Raw genomic sequence first — 26,507 nt, 5'->3', positions numbered from 1 at the left:
AGTCATAAGTGACTTCATCAGCCAAATATGAAACTGGTTCAATACTGCCCCTGTAGGTGTCAAATTCTTATGCATTTACAACTTAATAAATTACCATTCAGGGTTGTATTAGCAAGTTTGCTTTGTTCCAGCCCTTTTATAGTTGAGACTCCCAGATTTCTGTTTCAGGTTGGAATTGGCAAATGAACTTTTCAAAGCATTTCATCCTCACAAGTCACATCTTGTCATCTTTCACATCCACATGAGACACCAAGCCCTATTTCACTCTTGTTTAAATTCTATTATCATTGTTATTAGGAATAAACCAATAGAAATAGGATTACAAAGGGAAAGGTTCAGGATAAATAACTTCTTCCTTATAAATTCAAACACAGGTGCACACACACATGCTGGTCTGTGTGAGTTACTTCCTCCCCACATTCTGTCCTCCTGCACAAACAGTTATACAAAACAGTCCGCACAACAATGTGAGCAGCTGGTACCACAACCTGAGCAAAGGACCCCAGTTGTGTCAAGTCTCAGGCTGACTCTTGGTTTAGATGACCAGCTTCTCCACGCTAAGAGTACTTGTGGTTTCATCCTCTTCATTTGACCCAAAATATCCCGGGAGGTCCAGCATCCTCTGCTCGGCTTCAGTGAGGCCGAATGATGTATTGTCGTAGAAGGCGAACTCGGGGTGCGCCGGGAAGCTCTGGCACTTGTCTTTCCGACATTGAGAAGGGCTCAGAGGACTGACCCTCTGGTAGCTATCTTTGGGGGCAGTGGGGGAGGGCTGCTTCCTTGAGACACTCCTGTGACTGGGGGACGGTCCCCGCCGAGCTCTGTGAGGCTCTGTTCTCTCGCCTCCTGCCACCAATCCCGCCTGACGATCCCCTAGGTCTGGCTTCCTGGTGGGCTGCCCCAAGGTGTAGGATTTAGGGAGGGGGCTTAGTGGACCAGCGGTTCCACCTGCCCCTTGGAAATGGTCCAGTTTCTCAGGAAGCGCGGCAGCACCCCGACTCTGAGGCCTGAACCTGTCTTCTGCCTGGTCCCAGGTCCGCGTCCTAGAACTGTAGGCGGGGGCCTGCCGTGGGGTCAGGGTAGACATGCTCCTCTCCCTGAAGGGCCGCGCCTGCTTGGTCTCGTGGAAACTGGCTGTCCTCCGGAAGTGGGAACTCCTGGGGTGGCTCCGCTCCGACAGCCCCCCTCTGCTGCCCACGTGCCTCATCTGGGATTTGCGGATCACGGTCTGGCTGGGGCTCACGGCACAAGTGGCCTGCGAGACCCCGACATCCAGCCTGGAGGGAGGCCTCTCCCCGGCGCTGACCGCGGGCTGGTCCAGAAACGGGGATTTGATCCTGAACTTGTTTGCGGCAGCTTCTTCCGGGTTCTCCAAGTCTAAGGGGGAGACGGCGGCGGCGGCGGCGGCGGCGTCGATGGCCGTGTCTGTCAGGGGGCTCTGAGACACGTGGTACACCTTGGTGGTTTCTGTCAGGCCTTTCTTTTTCATCTCCTTCAGCTGCTGCTGGGCAAGGCGGTAGCTGAACAGCGGTGGGATTATCTTCTGCGCGTTGGACTGGAAGCTGTCACTGCCGGGAAGCGTCGTCCTCGGGAGTGGCCGGCACGCTGCGCCTGTAGGTCAGAGGGATGCCCATGTCCCCCGGGCCCCCCACAGGCCCGTCACCCCCATCCGAGAAGCTCCCGCGCTGCTCGCTCAGCTCGCAGATGTTCTCCTCATCTGAGTTCTTCCGGAAGCTGGGCGAGTGGAGGGAGTTGTGCCGAGCGGGGGTGCTGCACTTGGGGGGGCGGCCGAACTTCCTCCACAGCGTGATGAGGACGGTGGCCACGATGATGAACAAGCACAGCGAAATCCCAGTGACCGTCACGATGTTGTTGGACTTCACCGGGCCCTGCGGCTGAAGAGGAGACGGGCTGGATGGCCGGAAAGCTACAAAAAAGGGAAGAACAAATGTATTCTCTAGTAGTGTTTTCTCTGGTGGTTTTCAGGTCTCTGAGAGGCTTTTCTAAGAACAAAGATTTCTGGTCCCACATCTGCATCTCTGCTGGCAGCTTAAGCCAAACTAAGAAACAGAGACCCATGTAAGTGAGGTGACCAGATAAGCCACACTTAAGGTGATTCCTGGACTCGGGGGCTCCTGCTGACGCTTGTCTCACATTTTTCACAAAGAAGTAGCATGAGGAAAGTTTCAAGGTAAAATCCAGGTTTTTGCTTACAATGATGTAAACATGGGATATCTGTAGTTAAATGTACCTTTGAGATGCACGTTGGAAAATTCCTACCAAGTATAAAACTTGAAATGCAAAATAATTTAGGTAGGTTGTACCTAAATTTGCACATCTCGAGAGAAATTGATAGGTGAAAGAAGATCTTCGGTAATACAACAGAATTCATTCCTCCCTTCTAATACCCAGGAACTGTCTTTCCTAAATGTTGAAGCCTCTGCTTTCTCATTCCTCTATTTTTAGCTGTTCACTTCCCTTCCTCCCTTCCAAGTGGCCTTGAGTTTTCCTCTTCTTCTCTGCTCTCTCAAACTGGTTTGTCCCACAGTCATCAAAATGTTTCAGCAAGGCTCAGAGGCCAGCGGGGCCTCAGGCTGTACTGCCACCGAAACACCTGGGAACCTGAGACCACCTAATGCCACCAGGCCTCATCTCCCTTTCCTCCGTGGTCACTGTCCTCCATTCAAGCCCTTCCAGTCACCTGTCCTCTCTCTTCTTGCCTACTCTCTTATCACCACCAGCTCTCTGCGTCATCTGCTAGACCCACACTCTCCCACTCTCTCCTCTCCTTTCTACTGTACCCTGTGGTAACCAACCTCCTCCACATCCGGAATCTCTCCACCAAACACTCCCTTTGCCTCCTTGCCTTACCTGAAGACTGAATATCCTGCAGGACACAGCTTCCCCCTGCCCACCCTCTTGGGTGGAAGCTGTGACACATACTTTATAAGCAAACAGGGCCAGAAGTAGGGTGTATCCTGTCTCCTCATTCCTGACTGCCATTTTCAACCAACTCTTTCACCTCTGTATAAAACTTCTACTCTTTTGATGCCCGTGCCATCCACCCAAACCGCCCCCGACTCCTCCTTCAACTCTGTTATCTGCCAACCTCGTGGCAGCCATCAGTCACTAGTACTTGAGTCCTACTGGAGTCCCAGTGCTTCAGTGTCCATCCAGCATGTCATACCTTTCCGTTGTCTGCAGCTGCTCCTCTTCTGAAATCTTGAACTTCACAGCCCACTTTCTGGCTGTATCCTCCCCTCTCCTTCACTCATGATTACTACACTGGGTATTCAACCTCACTGAAACTTCAGATTCCCCAACCCTTGCATTTTCTCCCAATCTGCCAGCCACCTCCTGGCCTCACTTCTCTCCCTACACCCATGATCCATCACTTAAACCATTCTCCTGCCAAAACCTCAACTCTCTGGCCACTAATACTGAGCTATAGCCCTTTCCCTGCTCTGCAGCAAAAGTCCATCCCTAGATAAATCCAGGAATGTGGGTGTGGGAATCCCAGCAGATTCTCAGCTGCTGCACCCAGGCCCTGAGCTCTGGTGGAGAAAATAATGCACCCATGCAGGCCAGTGCCTCTACGCACTGACAGCTCCCAACCTCGGCTGCCCATAACTCCGTCCATGGCTCCCTAAGCAATTCTCTCTTCCATCTTCCATTCCAATACAACTGCCTCAAAGTTTCACCACTTTCCTCACGCCCCCACCTAATCCCCTTCCTTGGCAGTCTGCTAGGTCACAAAAATAGACACCATCAGGCAAGTACATTCCCAACTTCTTCTGCCATCCTCTCCTCCCCCATAAACTTAGCAGCAGGCACATCTCTATTTACCTCTTTCTCTATGGAATTAGTGGGAGAAGTCTCTTCTTATAAAGCAAGTCCGCCCAGTACTCTCTAGGCCACCCTTCTCCAGGGGGATCGTCCCTTGGTACCAATTATCTCCAGCTTCTCCTTTGTGCAGCTCCACAGAAACATGCTCAAGCTCTTCTCACTTTGTAAAGACCTTTCTAGAACCCTCTCACTACTGCCATAGCTGTATCTTGCTCCTGGTATTCCCAGCCAAGCTTACAGAAAGAGGAGTCCACATTTGCTGACTTACTGCTTCCACATCGTCGCCTCTGGCTCCTGCAACCTGTCCCCAGGATTCCAATGAAACGGGTCCTGTCGAGGTCATTAATGATCTAATAGCCAAACGACAAATGCAAAGGCGCTCTGTCCTGATATTCCTTGACTGCTGCAGCACTGGTTACTGTCTTGACACTTCCTGTGAGTTTTTCTCTTCTTGGTTTCAATGATAACATTCACTTAACTAACTGGAGAGAAGAACATGAACTTTGGAGCCAGGGAGATCTAGATCTCATCCTGGCTGCAATAGCTCTGCTCTCTGCATCAGCATCCCAGACACCTTCACCTCCACATGCCCAAGACTCATCCTCCTCCCCCCAAAACCCCCCAGTACGATATGTCCAATCTCAACGGCATGGCCCTGCTGTCCATGCAGTTGCCAGTACCAGAATCCTGGGTTTCATCCCTGATGCTTCCCTCTCCATCACTCACCACATCGGAGTCTTGGAATCCCTCTCTCCTCTGCATCCCCACTGCCAGTGCTTCATTTCTTACCTGGGTTAGTGAAGAACTCTTAACAGGCCTTTCTGCTGCCACCCCTACCCCTTCTGATTTATATTCCACACTACAGCCGAGAGATCTCTCTAGAATACAGGTCCAAACCTTCACAGCCCCTCAGAATCTGTCTCCTGCCTACCTGTCCAGCCTCGTTTTTACCACTCCCTCCTGACACACTATCCTCTAGCCACATGAAACCATTTTCCATCCTCTGGGTCTCTTAATGTGCCACTTTCTTCCATTGCCCCCTTTGCTAAAATTTCCCTTCTCACGTATTTCACCTGGTGACACCTACTCAGCTTTCAAACTTCAGTTCAATCATCACCTCCTCCAAGAATGGAGGTGTTCCCAGCATACGTTATCACCCCTGTAAGCATCCATAGCAAGCTGTGGATACCTTCATCATTGTAGGCTCTCTATTGTACTGTGTATTGTGCCTGTTTATATGTCTGCTGAGCTACTATATCATAAGCCCCTTCCAGACAGGGACATGTCTTATCCATATATTCCCAACCCAGTCACAGTAACTTGCACATAGTTGATACTCAATAAATGTTAGATTAATTAATTGATTCATTATTAAAAAGGTAACTGCAAAATGATCAATATCCCACCAGACAGAACGTGGGTACAAGGGCTATTGGATCCTCCCACTCTTGTATTGAACAAGATGGACCAAATTAATACAGAACTACCCTCAGACTTTGGCACAAAAATAGCCTTTCAAAGCCAAACAAAACTCTAAACTCTCAACCAAGTGAAAATAGTTGAATGATGACAGACTTGATTGCTGACTCATCACTTCTTCCATCTGCAGTGGCTGCTTAGGTCAGTGGGTAGCAGCATTGCTCCGGTACATTATGGAACCCCTTACTTAGCTGTCATCTCTGACTCTGGCTGGTTCCCTGCAAAACTATGGCTGGAGGAAAGCCCAAAAGCTGCGGACCTCGCCCATCTCTGCCTCATCTAGCCTTTCCCCCTTCACCAAAAGTGATGGAGATTTCCTGATGCTAAGCAGCCTGCAAACAGATCTTTACATTTCCAAAGAGTGGAAAATAGGTTGAATAGGAAAAAGAGAACACTTGGAAGAAATGACCATTTTTACCAATGTAAGCATTTAACTGAGGACCACTTAGAGTAGAAGTAGGGTACCTGCAGCACTTACCCTTTTCACTAATTTATAATGTACAAATTTCTAGTTCCCGCCTGGAATTAAAGAGTTGAGATGCCAGAACATGAAATAATACCACATATCCTAAAAATGATTGCAAATTCCAGGCTGTCGGTGCTTCTAGAAAGCTAGACTGGCTTGTATATTAAGGCAATTATTCAAGATAGGTAGCTTAGTAGATAGGTGTCATATCTAGGTCCCTGCTTTCTAGCTTTATGGTCTCGGGCAGGTCACTTACCCTCTCTGGGCCTCCGAGTCCTCATCTGTATGTGGAGATCATGATGTACCTACTTCATATGTGCAAGGCACTTAGAAAAATGCCTGGCAGGCAGCAAGCTCTCAAGATTTGAGCCCAACATAATAATCCTTACCTCATAGAATTATTGTGAGCTGTAAGTGAGCTAATGTATTTAAAGTGCTGGCACATAGCAGATGGTCAATAAATGGTTGACACTGCTGTCACTTCCAAGGGTGCAGTAGAAGCCAGTGGCAATTAATTTTAAGTTCATCTTAGTATTATGGAACTCTACATGGAATATCTTAACCTGATTCTGTTCTCCCAGAATTGAGAGGAGCAGGCATATGTGGAGGAAGTTATACACAAGGAAGGAGCTGTGGAAAGTGAAGAGGACTTGAAAAGAGCAGACAGAGAAGAGAGCCTTAGACAACAGCATGAGACACAACTGGAGAAAGAACAATTCAGGGTGGGGCCCAGGGCTTATGAAAGAAGAGGGGCAGGGTGAGGGCTAGGAGAAGAGCCTGGGCCTGAGGCTGTAATAGGAAAACCCAGAAGTGAGGATATCCTCAGGATGCTAGAATAAAGAGAACAAAGCCTACAGTATTGGTTGGAAAGACGAGACAGCAACAATGATTTTCTAAGGCCACAGGCCGGGACACTGGCCAGGATGTAGCCAGATGCCTGTGGTTTTGGCTAAAAGGTGCTCTTTAGCCAAAAGTTGTGTTGGGAGCCAAACACAGAAAAACACCTAACTTCTCCCTATCCCAAAGGGAAAAGGAACTAGGGATGGTTTTTTAACCTGGAACTGGACAGTGGAAGAAGGCAGGACTTGACAGAATGACTTTATCTGAGAGTTGGGACCAGAGCAAAGGCCAGCCAACTAAGTGGAGGGCTGATTGTATATCAGAAGGTGGGATGGTGTGTGGGACGAGCAAGGAGCCTTTATTACTATAACCTATGCCAAATGAATGGGATGCAGCTAACTAAGTCATGTGAGCATCACATCTATGGACCATACACATCACTTATTGAGCATCTACCAGTGTGTACCTTCAAGATGCTTAGACGATTAAGGAAAGGTCAGTCTCCAGGTGAAGGAAAGAAGAAATCTCCCCACCTTCTCCTCCTGGGTAGGGGTGGTATGGAATACATGTAGAGCCATTCAAGGGACAAGACAAGCTGTCTTGCCTCGTTCTGACAAATAACCGTCTGTGTGGTCCCCTAGGGCTTCTCTGGGATGATAAGGAGAAGAAAACTTTTTGAATGTTTTCCCACAGTTTTGGTGGGGAGAAGTAACAAAACAAAAAAGCTCTTGGGAAGAAATGATCATCCCACCCATTTTTGTATTTTTAAAAATTATTTAATATATCTGAAGTTTTAAGTTAGATAGATTTCCGTGTCATTTCCTGATCTTCCACAGTGGTAAATGCCCTGTCATCCCACTGGCCAGTTACTCCCAGTCATAGACACACTAAGGAATACAGGGTTAGTACAGCCAACAGCAATAAGAGAACGTTAATGAGTCCACCCCCGAACTCAGACTGGTGACTTTCAGGCAGCTTGGGTTCAAGAATCTCTCAGATGGAGGCTCTGAGGAGAGACTCCTGAAGGCAGAATACCTACCAGCACACTCCTCCAGGGAACACAGGGAGGTCTCCGAGGACATTCCGGGGCAGCCAGGTCTGGAGCGGAAGGAAGTCAGGCACACGCGGCGACGCTCTCTGACACCATCCCCACACGTGACACTACACTGGCTCCACGGCTGCCACAGTCCCCAAGTTTCTGCAAGGACATTAGCCATGCTTTTAATGCTAGTTCATTTGAGAATCAGACTTTAACTGTACCCAAATGAAGCAGCCAACTCAAATCTCAGGTCTTGAAAAGTCAGTAAATAAAAACATTCCTAAAGATGTGAAAAAGCTGGAAAAGAGTGTTGCTCCTACCCTTAAAACAAAGAAAGGCTATATAATCTACAAAACACTAACCTTCCTAGAACCCCACAGAGGTAAGATCACAGGGCCACCAACTAGCCTGGAATATAAGGAAAGACAGGATGCAAACACTGCTTACCTGGGGCAGACACCAGGCCTCATATAAGCTGGTGAGAAGTCATCTAAAAATGTAATGAACTGCTAGAGGCCTAGTATGGGCTAGCATGGGAATATAGGACCCCTGGGAGCCACATATGCAGGGGGAATTTGTACCCATTTGCAGGCTCTTCCCGGATCTCAGCAGATGCTCACAAGGACTGAGAGCAGAGAAAGCCTCCCTTGTGATGGAAGCCCAAGCAGGGAAGGAGCAGCGCTGTGGGAAAGACACAGACCTCACCCAGACCCTCCTCCACATCTGCTCTATCAACAAAAGCCTCGACCACTGGGGACAAGGCAGCAAACCTTGTAACTCTAAGAGCACCGGTTGAAACTCAGTGCCACTACGGAATGGAGAAGGAAGAAAATCCTTCACCCTGGAAAGGAGCAGACAATATCCTGGGCCCAGACTATGAGAGAGCTTCTAGCACTGGGGAGGGGCAGGATCATCAGGAAGGCCCCATCACTGAGACTTTGGGGCACAGCACTTGCCTGAGACTAAGGCTGAACTGGAACAAGAGGATGCTCTCCCACACCCATTGCCCGACCCCCATGCTGCACCAGGCCAGCAATTACCACGTATCAAGTAACAACAGTCTACTGCTGAGGCAGGGGCAAGAGTGACAGGAAAACCTCTCTGATGTACAGGCTCAAGCCTAAAGCTGAGGGTGCAACAGAAGCATGGAGAAAAACCCTCTGGCAACCCAACTCCTACCCTAATCACAAAGTAACATTAGAAAATTTTGAACTCTGTCATGCACTGAAGGTAGCCATAGCAACAGCAAAAGCCCAAACAGCCCCAATTCCTTACCACATTGACCCAATCCCCACACTAAAGGCCTAGCAAAAACAGGGTATGCCCATTTCCAGGCATAAATACTATCTGTCGGTGTCTACAATTCTAAAAAAGATGTCCAGCTTTCAAACAAAAATTGTGAGATACACAAAGAAGCGAGAAAAAAACCATAAACCATCTAGAGACAAAGTAATCAAGAGAACCAGACTCAGATGTGACCCAGATATTGGAACTATCAAAGAGAGAAGTTAAAATAACTATAATTAATATGTTAAAGACTTTAGTCGAAAACATGAGCAAGATGCATGAACAGATGGAAAATTCATCAAAGATTCATAAGCTTAAAAGAATCAAATGGAATGAAATGAATAGCGTGCTAACAGAGATGAAGAATGCCTTCCAGAGGCTCACCAGGAGACACGACACAGCTGAGGAAAGAAGCAGTGACTCTGAATACAGATCAATAGAAATCACGAAAACTGAAACACAAAAAGGAAGAAAAGAGTGAACAAAACAGAATAGAATACACAAGAGGTCTGGGACAATATCAGATAGTCTCTTATACAAGTAACTGTAAAATAGCAGGAATGTATTATGTGTTTATAGGGCATATAAAGTAAAATGTATGACAACAATCACACAGAGAATGGGAGGAATGAATTGGGAGTGTACTGTCACAAGACCCTTACACTACATGTGAAGCAATATAACATTATTTGAAGGCAGACTGAAAGCAATTAAAGATGAATATTGCAAATTCTAGGACAACCACTAAAAAACATTTTAAGGTAGAAACAATAAACCAACAGTCTAAAGTAAACCATAAAAAATATTCAATTAATACAAAAGAAGCCAGAAAAAAGGGGGAAAAGAAACAAAGAACAGATGGAACAAATATAAAACTACCAATATGGTAGATCTTGGGGCCGGCCCCGTAGCCGAGTGGTTAAATTGGCACGCTCCACTGCGGCAGCCCAGGGTTTCGCTGGTTCGGATCCTGGGCACGGACATGGCACTGCTCATCAAGCCATGCTAAAGCGGGGTCCCACATATGCCACAACTAGAAGGACCCACAACTAAAATATGCACCTATGTACCGGAGGGCTTTGGAGAGAAAAAGGAAAAATAAAATCTTAAAAAGAAAAAAAGCTGGTAGATCTTAATCCAACCATACAATGATTACAGTAAATATAAATAATCTAAAGACACCAATTAAAAGACAGATTGTGAGACTGGATAAAAAAGCATGACCCAACTACATGCTGTTTAAAGAAAATACCTTAAATACAAATACATAAATAGGTTAAAAGTAAAAGGATGGAAGAAGTTATACCTTGTGAACATCAATCAAAAGAAAACTGGAGTGGTTATATTAACGTCAGACAAAGTAGATGCCAGAACAAGGAATACTACCAGGGATAAAGAGGGACAATACATAGAGATAAAAGGGTCAATTCAGCGAGGAGACTTAACAACCCTCACAAGACCAGAGCTTCAAAATACATAAAAAACACTCCCCAAACAGTCATTATTGCTTGAGAAATGCAAACTTCTCTTGCAAGCATAGGTGCAACCACTCCCAGATAGAATAACTGAGTAGTCCCCTCTTAAAAAATAATCCTAATTGCCTACTCTATCAGCACCCATCCAACCCCAAGACCCATCAGGTCACGCCAACACTAGGCACCAAAACAACCTCTGCATAAAAGCCCTTCTTCATCCTTTATGAAAAAAAACTCATACCGCAGTCAAAGGTATATAAAGCACTAGGAAAACATGAGGAGAACGTGGAGGGCAGAGACATTCTCAGGTGAGCCAAGTGGTGCAATCTTTGGAGTGAGTGACTCATGGAATATGAGTTCTTCACAGCAATTAAAAGTTTCTGGGATCTTCACAAGAGTGGGAGCATTACAAACCAGTATCCTGGACTCACATCAACTGAGGTGTGGTAATTATGTTCCACCCAGAGGTCCAACTGAACACAATATCGGTTCTGTGCCTCCCAGATCACACTGCAGCTCCTCAAAGGGTAGAACAATGAGCCGGCTTTGTCCTCAAGCTTCAGAGCTGTCCAGACACTAAGCCCCCAGTGCTCGCAAAGCTTTGGGACTCTCATAATAAAGTCTCTCTAAGTTAAAGTATTATGATTTATTTTTCAAATATCTACTAGGAATTCCACTACTGTGAAATCTAAATTGAAAATTAAGTCAATGTATAGTTTATCCTTCCCTTGTGCTCATATTTAAGACCACAAAAGGGAGAATTACAAAAGCTGAGAATCTTTCTGTTATTCTTTCTTAACTCTGCCTTTACTTTACATAAATGTAATTTATTTAAATACTGAAAGTCATTTGTCAAACGGAAAACAAAAATTTCATTAGTAGGTGCCAGAAAAAAATGAAAGTTTTAATAAAAGCTTGAATCTTAATGTCAAAAATCTCATTTTGAAATGTTGTGTCCTTTGCCCTTGAAAGTGAAATCACAGCTTATATGATAATCAACAATGAAAATAAGCAAACATTTAAGCTACGTTTTGTCTTTTTATTTCCAGATCAAATTAATCAAATAAGAAACACAGGAAAACATTAAAATAAAGCAATGGAAAAATTTAATCAGGCAAATAAAAAAATGCCTTAAGTAACTCTATCTGTTCCCTGAAGATTTCTACTAATAACTTTGAGGGAAATACTTGGCAAAATGGGAAGTAATTAAATAACTGTAGTTCATGTTTTAGAAATGAAGAGCAAGATGACCAATATTCCAAATAGTCTTAACTTTATGAATGGAAGGCTGTCTGTTTTGTCCTGTTTAGATGTCCACACATGCGTTCACACTCCATAACAAACCTGTTTTGCCAGGATAAATACCTTTCAGGCCACTCGAGAGGATAGTAATTCTGAATGAGCAAAATTTTTCTGGAATAGTAGAAGGGAGATTGTTTCCACCCCAAGACTATCTGAAGGAATGCAGCCTGTGAAATATTCACATCTGCAAGACATTTCGCTCAAAAGACTAAGGTAACTAAACAAAACATGCTTATAAGAAGATTCTACTGACATGAGTGAGTAGCTACAAGCAGCAGTAGGAGCAAAGTCTCCTGGATAAGCAGTTCAGATTTTCTGGGCACAGAACAAGGCTCACTTATATTGGACAAATCATGCTTCTGCCTGGGCCAGTGGACTCCAAAGTGAGTTGTATGTCGCTCAAGGGGGTGGGCAGCACAAGACGAACCCATGAGATGAGGAGGAAAATATTAGAACATTTTTTTAATCTAAAAGCTTTATATTGTTTAATACATGGATTGACAGCTGATTATATGGGAGGCACCATAGAATAGTGGTAAAAGCAAACTGTCGAGCCAGTCTAACCACCAGTGGTGGTTTAGCCACTTAACCACCATTGACCTTGTTCAAGTTACTTAACCTTTCGGTGACTCCACTTCTGCACCTATAAAATTGACAGTATAATAAACCTAACTCATAGGGCTGTTATGAAGATTAAATGGGTTAATATTCATAAAGCACTGAGACCAGTGCCTCATGCAAAGTAATCACTATATAAATGTTAGCTTTATCATGTCACATGGTCACATACAGCACGTCAGCTGTCCTAAAGGGATCCCAGAGGAAGAGGGGGAGCTGCACTGAATGAAAGGGTTTTACTGGTTCATTGACTTTCAGAGAAGTGACGAGTATTACAGCATCCAAGGGTCTGCTTACAGGGATTTTTAAATTATATTTTCTAGTTTTAGGTAAACTAACTCACAAAGTAGACAAGTGGCTTAATCCGATTTCAGCAAAGGATTAAAGATAAAACCATTATCGCAAACAGCTACAAATAAGAACAAAATGACAGGGGTGACAGCACTCCTATTCTTGGTAAAAAGCTCCTGTTTAGTCATTAGGAAGGAAAAACAAGATCATCTATTCGGAGAAACAAAAAGACGGCCAAAAATGTTAAAATATCAAGAAAACTATGCATTAAATATGTACAATTTTTGTCAAAAAATAAGTAAAAAAATAAAAATATGTGAATATGAATTTATACCCTCTATCAATAATAATTCTCAACTCAAATATATATATTTTTGGCCTTGAGATACAGGGTCCATACTCCCTATCTGAAACTCTTGGGGCAGATGTGTTCAGAATTTAGAATTTCTCAATTTCGATTTTTTCAAGTTATTACAGTGCCTGTGCTGTATATTACTAACACTCCCCTAGTGGGATCTCAGGCAGCATCCCATAACCAAACGCATTAACATTTCTGCAGAGAAAAATATAAACATTCACACTAAATAGGATAAATGAAAATCATAAATAATCATTTTTGGCAACATCTATTATATATTTGCTGTAAATCGTTATTTACACACTATCTTCAGGCCCCAAGGAGACAAAAATCCATAGGACTTAGTGATTTATTATTCATAGGAGCTGAAGGAGAAGAGGAAGACGCCTGGGTTTCTGGTTTGAACAATGAGATGGGAGGTGGAGTCCAGCACTGAGGAGCAAGATTAGGGGGTAAGATGATGAATCCAATTCCAGGTACATTGCTTTTGGGGTACCTGGGAGCCATCTGAGGGGTGACAGCTATTCAGCAGCTCTTGGATGCAGGGGAGAGGCGCCAATCTGGAGTCATTGGCCAGGACAGTAATCACTTAGGAAGTGTGTGAGGAGTAAAACAATGCAGAGGTCCAACACTGAAGGGATGAGAGGAGGTGGTGGAACTGGCAGGCAAAGGAGACAGCCACGGAGGTAGGAGGTAAACAAGGTGAGTATGAGGTCACAGAATCAAGGTCAATGAAGATACGGAGGTCTGAAAAGCACCCCCGGATTTGGAGACCTGGAAGTCATCTGCTGGCTGCTTTAGTGACACCATTTTCAAGGGAGGGGTGTGGGTTTCGAGTGGGTTGAAAAGTGAATGTGAAGTGAAGAAATGAACCCCAAAGTGTAGGCAACCTTTTCAAGAACCTGGACTATGAAAGGAAGAGAGAAAGAGGGTCTTAATTGTTGGAGAACCAGGGGTTGAGGGGCGGGGTCTGTTTTGTTTTTAGATAAGAAAATTAAGTACATCTCAAAGTTGATGGGAATGAGCCAGTAAAGAGGGACAGTTAAAGACAGGAGAGAGAGAGGATAATGATTAACACAAGTTTCCTGAAATGAGCGGAGAGGCTGGGATCCACAGTGGAGAGGAGGGTTGACCTTGTACCAGAGGAATGACACCTCTCCTCCGGTGACAGCAAAGAAGGGGGAGAGGATGGGACGATGCCTGTAGGTCTACATAGATTTCAGTGGGAGGGCGAGGGAGCTCACACCTGATGGCTTCCAGCGACTCTGTGTGGTCAGAGGCAAAGTCAGCTCTGAGAGTTAGCCAGGGAGTAGGTGAGGTCCAAAGAGAAAGCAGGAGGTCTAAATGAGCTATTGTGGGGAACAGGAGCAGAGCCGACCAGGGTGCCTTACTGGGTGGCATGGTGAACCCAGCTGAGAGGAGAGGCATGACCCACCCACACTGGCCCCAGTGTACTTGGGTGTGACCTTCTCGTCCAGCTTGGGTACAGTGGGCGGCTGGCAGATTGCTGGATCCATGCAGAGCTGGGGTGTGGCCTGGCAGGTGCAACGGAAGAACAACAGGGCAGAGGAGTTTATGGTATTAGTAGGAAAGTGATTAAAGGGATGGGCCACAGAATCTAGGCCAGATAGAGAGGTAAGTGCAAGCAGGGAAGTGGCCAGTGGGCAGGGACAGAGTTAAAGGAAGGGGACGTCTTCTAAAAAGAGAATGTGGGTGAATTTGGAGCAAAATACACTTGGAGTTACAAAGATGGCCCAGGTTTGGGCCATGAGGGGGCACAGGCTCAGTAGGGAGGAAGGTAAGAGCATATGTAAGTGACCCAGGCAATCTCTGCCAGATTAGCCTCTTGCCAAGACCAGGCCTGCACCCAGCAAAAGGGAAAGAAAGGCAGAGGAACATGCGGGGTGGAGGGGATGGTGATAACCCCCTTTCCTGTGATTAGCTAGGGCATTACCCAAAGAATCCAGAATTTGAAGAAGTTTAAAAATCTTGCCCTGTAATCTCACTAAGCACACTTCCTTCCTCTAAGGAAGGAGATGTACTCAGCTGAAGGAAGACAGAAGTTACTAAACACGATTTGGGATTTAGCTTTGAACTCTGATCGTACCTGCCATGGATTTGCCATGTGACATAATAATATAATTTTTAAAATATAATGTAATAATAGCTAATGTTTATTGGTGCTTCCTATATGCCAGGCACTATGCTAAGAACTGTATCCATTTCCTTCATTCAATTCTCACAACTCTCTGAGGTAGATACTCTTACTATGTCCACTTTACTGATCGGGAAACCGAGACCTAGAGAGGTTACATGAGTGGCCAGCCAGGTCTGTTTATCAGGACTCTTGACTTTTTATATAAGGATGATAATGCCGTTTGGGACATTATGAGGAATAAACCATAAAAATTATGATACAGTTCATAGAAAATTAAGTTCACTTAAATTCAAAATCATAATTTTGATTGCATGAAGGCATCAATTTGATTTAAAAATTTTTTTTAAAATCTCAATACCAACCTATATTTCTCTGAATTAGCATGCACTCCTTCTCCTTTGTGGAAAAATGGCTTCCGCTGGAAACACCAAAGTCAAAACAGTACTTATTCCTCCCCATGTCAAACAAAGTGCAGTTGAATACTGTTCTCCTCTCTCCCAAGTTCAGGCTGTTTTCAGCCAGTCGAATGATCGCTTCCCCAGGGTGTCTGGGGGCTTCCTTGAAGACGGCGACCACTCCTTGGACAAAGATGCATGGTGGGGGCAGCACCATCACCTCCACCCCAGACTCACATGTGAGTTCCGGCACCATCACTAGTTTGTATCCAAATTTCTGGGCCAGGTCAATGGGTCCTGTGGAGGTAATGACCGAGTCTCGGCCAAGCAGCTTCAGCACCACAGTGACATAGGCTTCAGGCCCCACAGGTGCACAGCCAAACTCAACCCATTGGCCTTGAGAGAGTTCTGTCCTCTTGCTAGTTCTTATCTCCAGTGGCTGTCCCTGACTCTTTCTTGCCTCGGGAAGACTGTTGGTGAAGATGACATCCACCAAGATGTTGGGCTTGTCCACAGGGAACGGGCACAGTGGCTGATTGGTAAAAAGGCCCACCTGGAAGGTACCTTCTGCTGCCTTGGATGTCCTATTTAAGTCAACGTGAAAGACAGGCCATTCCACCTTGGGAAAGGCACTTTTCTCCCACGAGGGGATGGGAGTGCTGTTGTCTGCTGCTTCTGGAGTCATCATGAACCAGTAGTTGCCAGCCTCTTTGAAGTAGAAGCACTCAAACTCGAGCGTCCCCTGGGACTGGTTGGTCAGAAGGTACTTGGTGGTAACAGTCTGGTTGGTGTCAGCCTCCAACAACAGGACAGATACATTCCTCAGCATCCCATTAGCACCATCGAAATAATGGAAATCCACAGACACCGTGTGGTTGCTTAGCGCTACATGGCCTGGCTCTCCCAAGAGGAGGTATTCAGCTTCTCCAAGAACTGAAATGAAATGGTCAGAAAGGGCTTTAAAAAGGTGTTTTGAGCAGGACTATTGGTGCCATTGAAGAAAACAGCATTTTAGACACAAGAGAAGTCTGAACTGAGCCAAGGATGATGTAAAATGATGCCGAGTGCTTATCCTGGGAGCTGGGCACTGTGCTGCTCCCATTCTAAAGGGGCTTGTTCCTACATTTCATCTTTCATGGTTATGTTTAAAGTAACTAATCAGCGATAAATACTCTGAACTCACAACACTGAATAATGTAATATATTTGCAATGAAAATCTACAGTGCAAGAGTAACGACTCTCAACATAAAAATCCAACACCTCACTTTTCTCACTGTAATCAAATTCTGGTGTTTAAGTATTTGGGGAAAATGGATTTACAGTGAAGTGAAAGAAAGCTTGGTTTAAATGATATAATATAAACTGCTCTAGACTATTTAAAATGTAAGATCCCAAATATACTTCAAAGTTATTATTTTCTGATATTCAAGACAAGTACTTGGGCATTTTCACCAGTAAAGGAACCAGTGCCCTTGGTTTGTATGAGACAGAAGTATTTAAAGGAATAAGAAATGTTGACACTATTCTCCAAGGATCATCCAAGGGGTAGAGTGACCATTTATGAAGTAGCCTGGCTTGCCCTTGACAATTTTAATGACATTACAGTAAGTCCTATTGGCCTAGAGAGAAGAGATGACTACTAGCCCACAAGTATCACTCAGTTAGGATCAATCATACCTTCTTAAAAAAGACCTATCTGAGCAGCTGAAGTAGAGAGTGGAGAAAACAGACACACAAGAATCCTTGTTTCTATTTTGAATCTTATCCAAATACATATCAAAGGAGACAGAATTTGGCAAAGTAATAATCAGCTGGCCCATGGTTGTGGTAAGAAATAATTCTAGACTTAAGGGGCTGCAGCATCCTTTTGGTTGAAAAACAACATATGTATGAATTTGTTAGTCTTAATATGTATACATAATATAATACAATATATTATATTAATAATAATAACATACACATCCTATATGTCCAAAAGACTCAATGTGTTGTTTGGGTTGGTAGTCTTTAAATATACCTTACATGTATTCAATCAATGATTGTTAGACTCAGCACATGAATATATGGGCACATAAAGGTTTGGGTTTGTTTTTTTTTAATTAGTTCAGCATTTTACCCATTTCTTATTTAAGATGAGGTGAAATAAAATACATAAAACTTGGACAGACCTGAATGCTTGATCACCACTTGCTTGGAAACTGTAATATGATAAAGCTCTTTATTTTCACTTAGTCAGTACAGAAGTTGAGGGATACTCCCCTTTGGATGGAGATGACTCAAGTTTGAGGAAGGAAGCTGATTTTGGAGCAGCTTGGATACTGGTTCAGAGCCCACCTGGTAGCTTTTTGGGAATAGGTGGCTAAAGAGACTGCAGTGCTCACCATAGCCCAAGGAAGGAGCTAAGACTGAGAACACATGTCAGATTAATTTGAATCTGATGGGGCAGGATGGTTCTGAGATGCATTTTAAGATCGAGAGGCATACACCCCTTAGCTAACTAATGAAAGCCTACTGTCAAGGACAGAGATTGGCAATGAGGCAGATCAGATTCTGATTTGATGGGCAGCCAGCTAAAGAAAGAGACACACGTGCTCACTTGGAAATGGAGAAAAAAGATACAGTTGATGGGTACAAGCAGTGGCAAAGAGAGAACTTGCTACTTTACTCTAAAACCTTTGTTTTTACAAAGAAGAATACATTCTCATTTGGAAAACTACAGTTTGGTTGTATCATATCCTGACTACTACAGTACAGTCACGACTCGCTTAACAGTGGGGATATGTTCTGAGAAATGTGTTAGGCGATTTCATCATTGTGTGAACATCATAGAGTGTACTTACACAAACCTAGATGGCATGGCTTCCCACACACTAGGCTATATAGTACTAACCTTACAGGAACGCTGTCGTATATGTGGTCCATTGTTGACTGAAACCTCGTTATGGAGTGCATGATTGTAGAGTGTTCTCTATTCTCTCATTTCTTCTCTCTCCATTCCTTTATTGTATTTAAAGTAACTCATGTCTCAATATAAGCATGTTTTCTTTTAAAAAAACTAACTGGTAGCAAGATATTTAATCAACATCAAGTGATATTGATAGAGAAGAAGGGAAAAAATCCAGCTCTATGAAAATATCTCCTTTTCCCTCAGTAGCTTGTGCACTCAACTTCTATGTTCTGCTCTATTTTACACTCATTCAACTTTTATTTTTACATTCCAGTGAGATATTTTGCTCTCAACAATGACAAACATCCTAGCAGATTTTATTTAAATAGAAGACTTTGGTGTCTTTATTTACCATTTCGAAACCAAGGACACTTTTATAATTTTTTGTATGAGGCTGTTACACATAGAACAATCTGTTTTTAAGTAGGGATCAATGATTCTAAAAGAAATGAATCCCAGATTGGTTTTCAGTAAATCAAGCATCTTCTTGTTTAACTAAACTTCTTAAAAAGAAAAGACTAGGGAAGGAGATTCCCCGGACACAATGAACAATATACACTCTGGTCTAAGTGGATATGCCACTGATACGAGACGAGCCAGGATGCTCTGTCTCTTGAATCATAATTTCTTCATCAATTTGAAAACAATTTCCACTCTCATACCATCAACTGCTTAGATGAACTGCTATGAAATATTTCGAAATCATCAAAAGAAAAGAGTATTACATTGTTGAATCTATTGGTTCAGTAGTTGCATACAACTGAGAAATGAACTCTATTTTTTGAGGCAAAAATGCAGTCCCTTAAGAGAACCCAGGGTTGCAAGGATCACAGTCTAAAAGGTACTGCACTGGAGACCCTGCCTTGCCTCCTCCACACAGGGTCGACATCAATGCATTTCTAAACCTCACGCTGATGTTTCTTTTTGACACCTATAGCATTAAGTATGCTCACAATACTCACCACAATCACAGAGCACCACCAACAAGCGATTTGAAAAGTCTTTCAACATTTGTTTCATTCTGATCAGCAAAATCCCAGGTCTTTGGTCTCCTCATGTCCTTTCTCGCATCCAAATTGTGAATTTTTTTTTCAAAAACACCTGAAACCAGAACCTCAAAAAATGGATGGCTCTGTTCAATGTGATTCATAAAATAGTAATCATGAAATGATAAAACCATTCTAAGAAGTCAAATTTCCTAGTTGGTACTGAAAACAAAATAAGGAGGACACTAATTTTTCCCGGGGAAATGATCTGTAATTCTGCATGTCCCTTTTGTTCCGTGATAGAGCACCTGTTAAGAACATTCAGGTATGCCCAACACCAAGATTGTCTTTGCGAGACAGCAAGTCTTTCTCTTTATAGCACATCCTTACATGGAGAGTTTGCTATTATTTGCTTAATTTCATCAAAGCCAATAGCCAATCTAAATGATACATCTGCTAGTCATTTCACAATGATTAATATACTAAATTTTTGCCAAAGTTTCATTGCACTGTGTAGACCTGCCTTGCTTCCACAAATGGGCTTACCAACACTGTCTCTCTTACACAATTGGTGTGTTAGTAGGATTGCTTCATTTCTTAATGCCTAGGAGCTCCATCAAAACTATCAGACCTTTAGAAAAGATACCCAGGGTATTACAATTAAATGAGAACTCCCTGTGACCCTGAGTCCCTTGTTTAGGGCACTGTAAAGAGAAAACACAAACAACAATTATCATCTTCTGTCAGTCTTCCAATACTTGCCGCTGCTGGTATCCGTCAGGAGACAGACGATTTCATGCGGCAATCTTCCCAAAGCACCTAGGAGGGCAGGAAAGACCCTGCTGGCCTGTGGTTCAGAATGACTTGTGGAAGGAGGCACTTTGATATAAACAGACTGTTAGGTGATAGAATAAGATGTAGGGCATTTAAGTGCCACTTTTTTCATACCAAAGTCTAGGAAACTATGGGCTACTAAACATAACCAAATGTATATTTTCTTAATGTTTACATTCCCATTATGCACAGCTAATATATTTTTACTAAGCATATTATATTCCAATATATGTATGTTACATCCCTTTAGATAAGACAGAAATTAATGGAATGTAAAGAATTGATGGAAATAATAAAAAATTCAATGGAAAGAGAACTGGTGTGTCTCCACGAGCTTTTTTTTTCCTTTTGAGGAAGATTAGCCCTGAGCTAACATCAGCTGCCACCATCTTCCTCTATTTTATATGTGGGACGCCTGCCACAGCATGGCTTAGCAAGTGGTGCGTAGGTCCACACCTGGGCTCTGGGCCCTCGAACCCCAGGCCGCTGAAGCAGAATGTGGGAATTTAACCGTTGCGCCACAGGGCTGGCCCAGGAGGTTCCTTTCAGTAGAAATTAGCTGAACAAAGGAAATACTGGACTTCCTCAAAGGGAAGCAGAGATTTGAAGTGTAATTATGCAAATGATTAGAGCTCCCTCCCCTCCCTAACAAAAAAAAGGAAATTCAGTTTTGCTGGAATTAAGCATAGATTGGACCTAATCTTTTCCTTGAGCGGGGATGGGAAACTTGGCCAAAGACAGCAGGTGAGCATCATTGGATCTCCTGGGCAAGTGTGGGTGCTGAGGGCACTTTAAAGACTTCCTTTAAGTCACTGATCCTCAGTAACCAAAGAAAGGAGGAGCAAGGCTGGCCCTGTGGCTGAGTGGTTAAGTTTTCGAGCTCTGCTTCAGCGGCCCTCTGCTTCAGAGGGTTTCTCTGGTTCGGATCCTGGGGGCGGACATGGCACCACTCGTCAGGCCATGCTGAGGCGGCGTCCCACATGCCACAACTAGAAGGACCCACAACTAAAATATACAACCATGTACTGGGGAGACTTGGGGAGAAAAAGCAGGAAAAAAAAAAAGATAAAAAAAAAAAGAGAGGAGGAGCAGGTGATCTGTAGCTCCCAAAAGTTGAACTTGCTTCTCCCAAACTGCTTGCTTCCCCATGACAATCATTTCTTAAAGAAGCTCCTAATCACAACTGATTTTGCAATTATAACACATTTTCCTTCTTTGAAAATGACCAGTAAAACACAGAATTGTGTGATAATCTACATTTAGAGCTGAATGGAAATGGAATTATAAAATACACCAGCCTACCTGAAAATCATAATAAGGATGTTTTTTTAAAATGTTCTCACTTTTGAAAATAAATGCTCAATTTTTACCAGCTCAACCATTAATTTGAAGATATTAACAGAACACCCCAGAATGGAATGGAAGGCTGGATAAAAAGCACTACACTTTTTAAAGAAGATAGCATGCTTCTTTAATTTTCCTTTTTTTACACCTTGCTTGCTTTTCTTCCAACGTGTTCCCAATACACTACTGGCTACTTATGTTTGGCTTGAGAATCATTTTGAGAAAAGAAGAACTTAGGTGTATTTCATACACATTTTAAGATACTTCTATATAGCATTCACATACAAAAACGTTTACAGACAAATTTTAAATGTATCTGTTGTGAATATTCTCAATGGCTAACAGCATCATGCCAAGCTCAGATCCCATGTTTTTGCTGAAACCAGCTAAGAGAAACCCCTACAGGGTCTTCACAGCTGCCGAAAAAGAAAATAAATTACGCTAAAGTCCATGGGACCAATGACTTACCAAATAAAAGGGAAAATAAAAATAAGCAAAGTGATTTTTGACCCTTCTGACAACCACGCACACGCTCGTGTGTGTATATATCTAATAATAATATTTATTAGGAGGAAATCCCTAATTCCAAAGCAGCTCGTGTAAACAGGCCTTATTTATATATTCGATCGGCTCTACCCTGGTCCCCCGGGCTGGACGCAGCTTCCCTAGAAGCTGGGCGCTCCCCACCTCCACTCAGCTTTCCAAAGGCCCGCAAGTCAAGTTCATACTTGGAAATCCAGCCCTGCCCGCGTCGCCAGCACAAAGCCCTCTTAAAATGAGGACTGTTCTGAAATGCTTATATCTCAGAGAGGATTTCTTTTTAGAAAGACCCAAACTTGTTCTGAAACGCTTCGCATCCCAACTGGGACTCAACACCCCGCTACCGTCAGCCTCAGCCCCTCGGCCACACCTGCGCCAGGGGAGAGCCGCGCTCGCGTTAAAGCCGGGACTCCGAGATGCGGAGAGGCACACTTTTCCAAGCGCGTTCCTCGGCGGCAGAGGCTGAGCACTAAGAAGCGAAGGCAGGGGACCGGGAGCGTCCAGGGAACGGGAGTGTCCACCTGTGCTTTCAGGCTGCGGGGAGGGAAGGGGCGGCCGGGTCCGGGCGCACTGCCGGGCCCCGGCGGAGCCACCGGGAGCCCTCGCGGCTCAGCAGCGCCCGCCGGATCGCGGAAGGCTCTTCTTACCTCTCGGGACTGGTGGGCGCAGCAGCCCGGGCCGGGGCGAGCGAGGCGACGAGAAGGGTGGCAGGAAGGAGGCCTCAGGGGCCGCGAGGCAGGGCGTCGAGCATCCCGCGTCCCAGGACTGCGCGCCCTGGACAGCAGCGCCGGGTTCCCGCAGCCCCGCCCGGGCCCGCCCCGAAGGCGCGAGGAGGGCGGCACCCGGAGGGCCGCACCCGGAGGGCGGGGGACCTTGGCGAGCGGCCACGTCTGCCCCCGCCCTCTCTGGGCTGCGCATCCTTTCCTGCCCGCGCCGGGCGAGCGCGCTGCTGGACGGGAAACCCGGCAGGAAACGCTCCTGGCCGGCCAGGGCCTGCGGGAAGCGGGTGCGGAGCCCCGAGCGCGCACACACCCGCAGCCCGCAGGCTGGACCTGGATTTTAAGGACAAGCCAGCAGTCTCCCACCAGTTCAAATTCAGTCACTTCCCCAGCGTCATTTTCTTCTGGGGTAACACAAAAGTCAGTCGTTGAAGTGCATAACTGGTGGGTTGTAAACTTGGTTTCCCAAATGTCATCGAAGAGTTTCAAAAGGAAGCAATTCAGGTAAAGTGCATCTTCGTTTTCTTAGCAGCCAGAAATGGTTGTTCAATAAATCAAAAAGAACATTTAAAAAACTCTAATCCGCATGTGTTAAAGTTGTCTTCTTAAAAGAACACAAGAGGATGGAGTTCACCTTAAGAGCTGTCATTTTCGAGTCCACTGTGAAGTGCAACGCACTTCACCATTTGCTTTTCTGTTACACAAAATACACCACTTGACAGACAAAACTAACGTGTGGTAGTAGAAATCAGAGCACGGTGGTGGCCTCTGGGGAGCAGGTGATGGGAAAGAGGCACCAAGGACCTCTTGGGAACGACAGATATCTTCTATTGTTTGGTGTGCGATTTACATGGATTTTTTATGCATTTGTCAAAACTCATCCAACTTAAGATCTGTGCATTTCACTGTGTAAATTTTACCTCCATTTTTTTTAATGTTTTAAAGATTTTTATTTTTCCTTTTTCTCCCCAAAGCCCCCCAGTACATAGTTGTGTATTTTTAGTTGTGGGTCCTTCTAGTTGTGGCATGTGGGACGCTGCCTCAGCATGGCTTGATGAGCGGTGCCATGTCCGTGCCCAGGATTCAAACTGGCGAAACCCTGGGCCACCGAAGCAGAGTGCACGAACTTAACCACTCTGCCATGGGGCCAGCCCCTACCTCAATTTTTAAAACAAAAAAATACAGCATTTGCAGGTCTTTGAATCTAACTTAATCTTTTAAAAGATGGCACAATTATTCAATTATCAGTTTACCAGAGGTACTAAACTTGCTAAGTATTTATCTTGTCAAATAACTAATTCTAGCAGTATTCATTTAATCTACCCAAAGTTTCAAAAGAGGCTTTAAAGTCATTATCCACTTTCACTACCAACAGAATTATCTAGTCCAATATCCATTCATCAGCTCAAATTGGGATTCCTTTTCAAATGCCACAGTCCCTGGCATTTTCAGTTTTAAAAGCAAAAGCTCAAGGCAAAGAGTGGGCTTTGGAGTTAGATACAGCTGAGATTAATTCCAGCCCTGCCTCTGTAACCTTGGGCAAATTACTTAATCCCTCCTTTCCTTCACTATAAAAGGCATATAATAATGGTTATATTGAAGTTTTCTGGTGACTGGGTGAAACAGTCAGAAAGCAACTTGCTCTGCGTTAATCTTTCAAAGACACTCTCTCCCCAGGACCTCAATCCAGGTACAAGTGGCTGGTTAACGTGCTTGGTCATTTCTTAAATAACAGCTTTATTGAGATGCTTGGTCATTGTTGCCTTCATTAGAATTCTCACCAAACTGTATTACTGTCTTTATTGGACAGTTAAAACAGTTTAATCTTTTCTAAAAGAAGGCACATAGACTTGAAGGGAAAAAAAAGCTTTCAAAAGGACAGCGGTATGTTCTTGTCAGTATTGAACTGAAGCTGGCTGTCTAGATATCCTGAATTCTCTTTATGGGTCAGTGACTGGTCTAATGATCTTGTGCAAATTGTGTGAAAATTGTTCACTATCTCAATAACATCCTTTATACAAATGGAGAGATCTTGTATTTCCCTAGATAATACCCTGAGAGAAAAGCTTTAACTGACTCCTGATTATCAGGGCACAAGGAAGGACACGAATTACCCAGTTTTCACACTGTAATAACAAGATCTTACATGTGTGTTAACCTGACTTTTCTGGAGTGCTTCCCACATCATGGATGTGGCCTGTGTCATGGAATTTGAATAAGATAGTGTATCTCAGACAGGCTGAGCCCTGACAAGTCTGGTTGAGAAGCCCCTTGGGAAGAAGGGTAAAGGACTGATTTAGGTTTGTGAGTCAACTCATGGCACATTATAATCCAAAATTGCTCCATTCAGTTAGTACTTAACCAGGATCTACCTTGTACAATCACTGACTTAGGAGTGGGAATTCAAAAGTTGTGTCATATGAAAGTCCTTGAACTCAAAGAAATCCAATTTCTCTATTTTATTACGGCATCAAGACAACAAATAGAGAGCAAGATAAAACACAGTCAAGTATATGAGACGGACAGTAACTCTTAGGGAGTTTAGAAATAGAGCTGTGTACTGGAAACAGATTTTTCTAGAGCAGGTGGGATTGAGCAAAGCATGATTTTGATTAGTGGGGGTAGGGGTGTGAGTGGGAAGAAGGAACGATGGGAAGTCTGGACAGACAAGGGGAAGCGTCCCAGCAACAGGAAGAGGCACACCTCACGCTGTTCCCGTGACCCAATGCCTGCCACCTACTGACCATCTCTTGGTCCTCGTGAGTCTAGTTTACCAAGCTCTTCCCCTCCCACGGGGCCTTCCCAGGTCCCTCCCTCAAAACGAAAAGCTCCTTCCTTGTCTTCCACAGCGTGGTACCTGTGCCCCTTTCATGGCATGGACTTCCTTCCATCTTCAATTAAGGTTGCTCACATGTCTCTTTGCCCAACCGGGCCACCCTCTTAAGGGCAGGGGCTGTATCTTATTCACTTTTGTATCCCCACCAATGGCCCACAAAGCTCCTCACACAAATTCAGTATGTATTAAAAAAAATGTGTTTTAATTGAAGTGACTGGGAGATAAAAAGTAGGATAAAGTGGAGCCAAATTATAAATAGATAGATACACCGGAGTTAATTCATTCAATAACTATTTATTGAGTCATACTGTGTGCCAGGCCCTGTTCTGGCCTCTGGGGATCTATCCATGAACAAACCAGAGAAACATCTCTGCCCTGTGAGCTTACACTCTAGAAAAATGGATGGGATCAGCAATAAATTTACATAAATTCAACCATCCTATTCAGGAAAAAAAAGGATCCATATTTAAATAGTTTATTGGTGCTGTAAAAGTCTACTGTTGATGTGTAGTTTGTATTATATATTGTACTTACTATATTCATAAACTATTCATCCTCATGTATCACACTACAGGGAATCTAATATAGAGAACTTTATTGGCAGTTTAAGAGATTCTCAAGGATCATTTTGAGCATGCTCGATTTCATCCTTAGGCAGTCTTTAGCACAGTCTTTGAAACCTAACTACCTTATAAGTTGTGACTCTACTGAAACAAAATGAAAACTCTGAGATTGTTGGGCAAAGA

The 26,507-nt window shown here is 44.1% G+C and overlaps 1 pseudogene; it reads right to left on the bottom strand.

Annotated features, from left to right (window-relative positions):
- Positions 1-259: 259 nt before the first annotated feature.
- LOC123288833 (thrombospondin type-1 domain-containing protein 1-like) lies at positions 260-22,991 on the bottom strand (annotated as a pseudogene).
- Between the last annotated feature and the right edge of the window lie 3,516 nt (positions 22,992-26,507).

Source organism: Equus asinus, chromosome 11, assembly GCF_041296235.1.
Source record: "Equus asinus isolate D_3611 breed Donkey chromosome 11, EquAss-T2T_v2, whole genome shotgun sequence".
Lineage (NCBI taxonomy): Eukaryota > Metazoa > Chordata > Mammalia > Perissodactyla > Equidae > Equus > Equus asinus.
The sequence above is the reverse complement of the archived record's forward strand: the minus strand, read 5'-3'. Positions and strand labels throughout refer to the sequence as shown.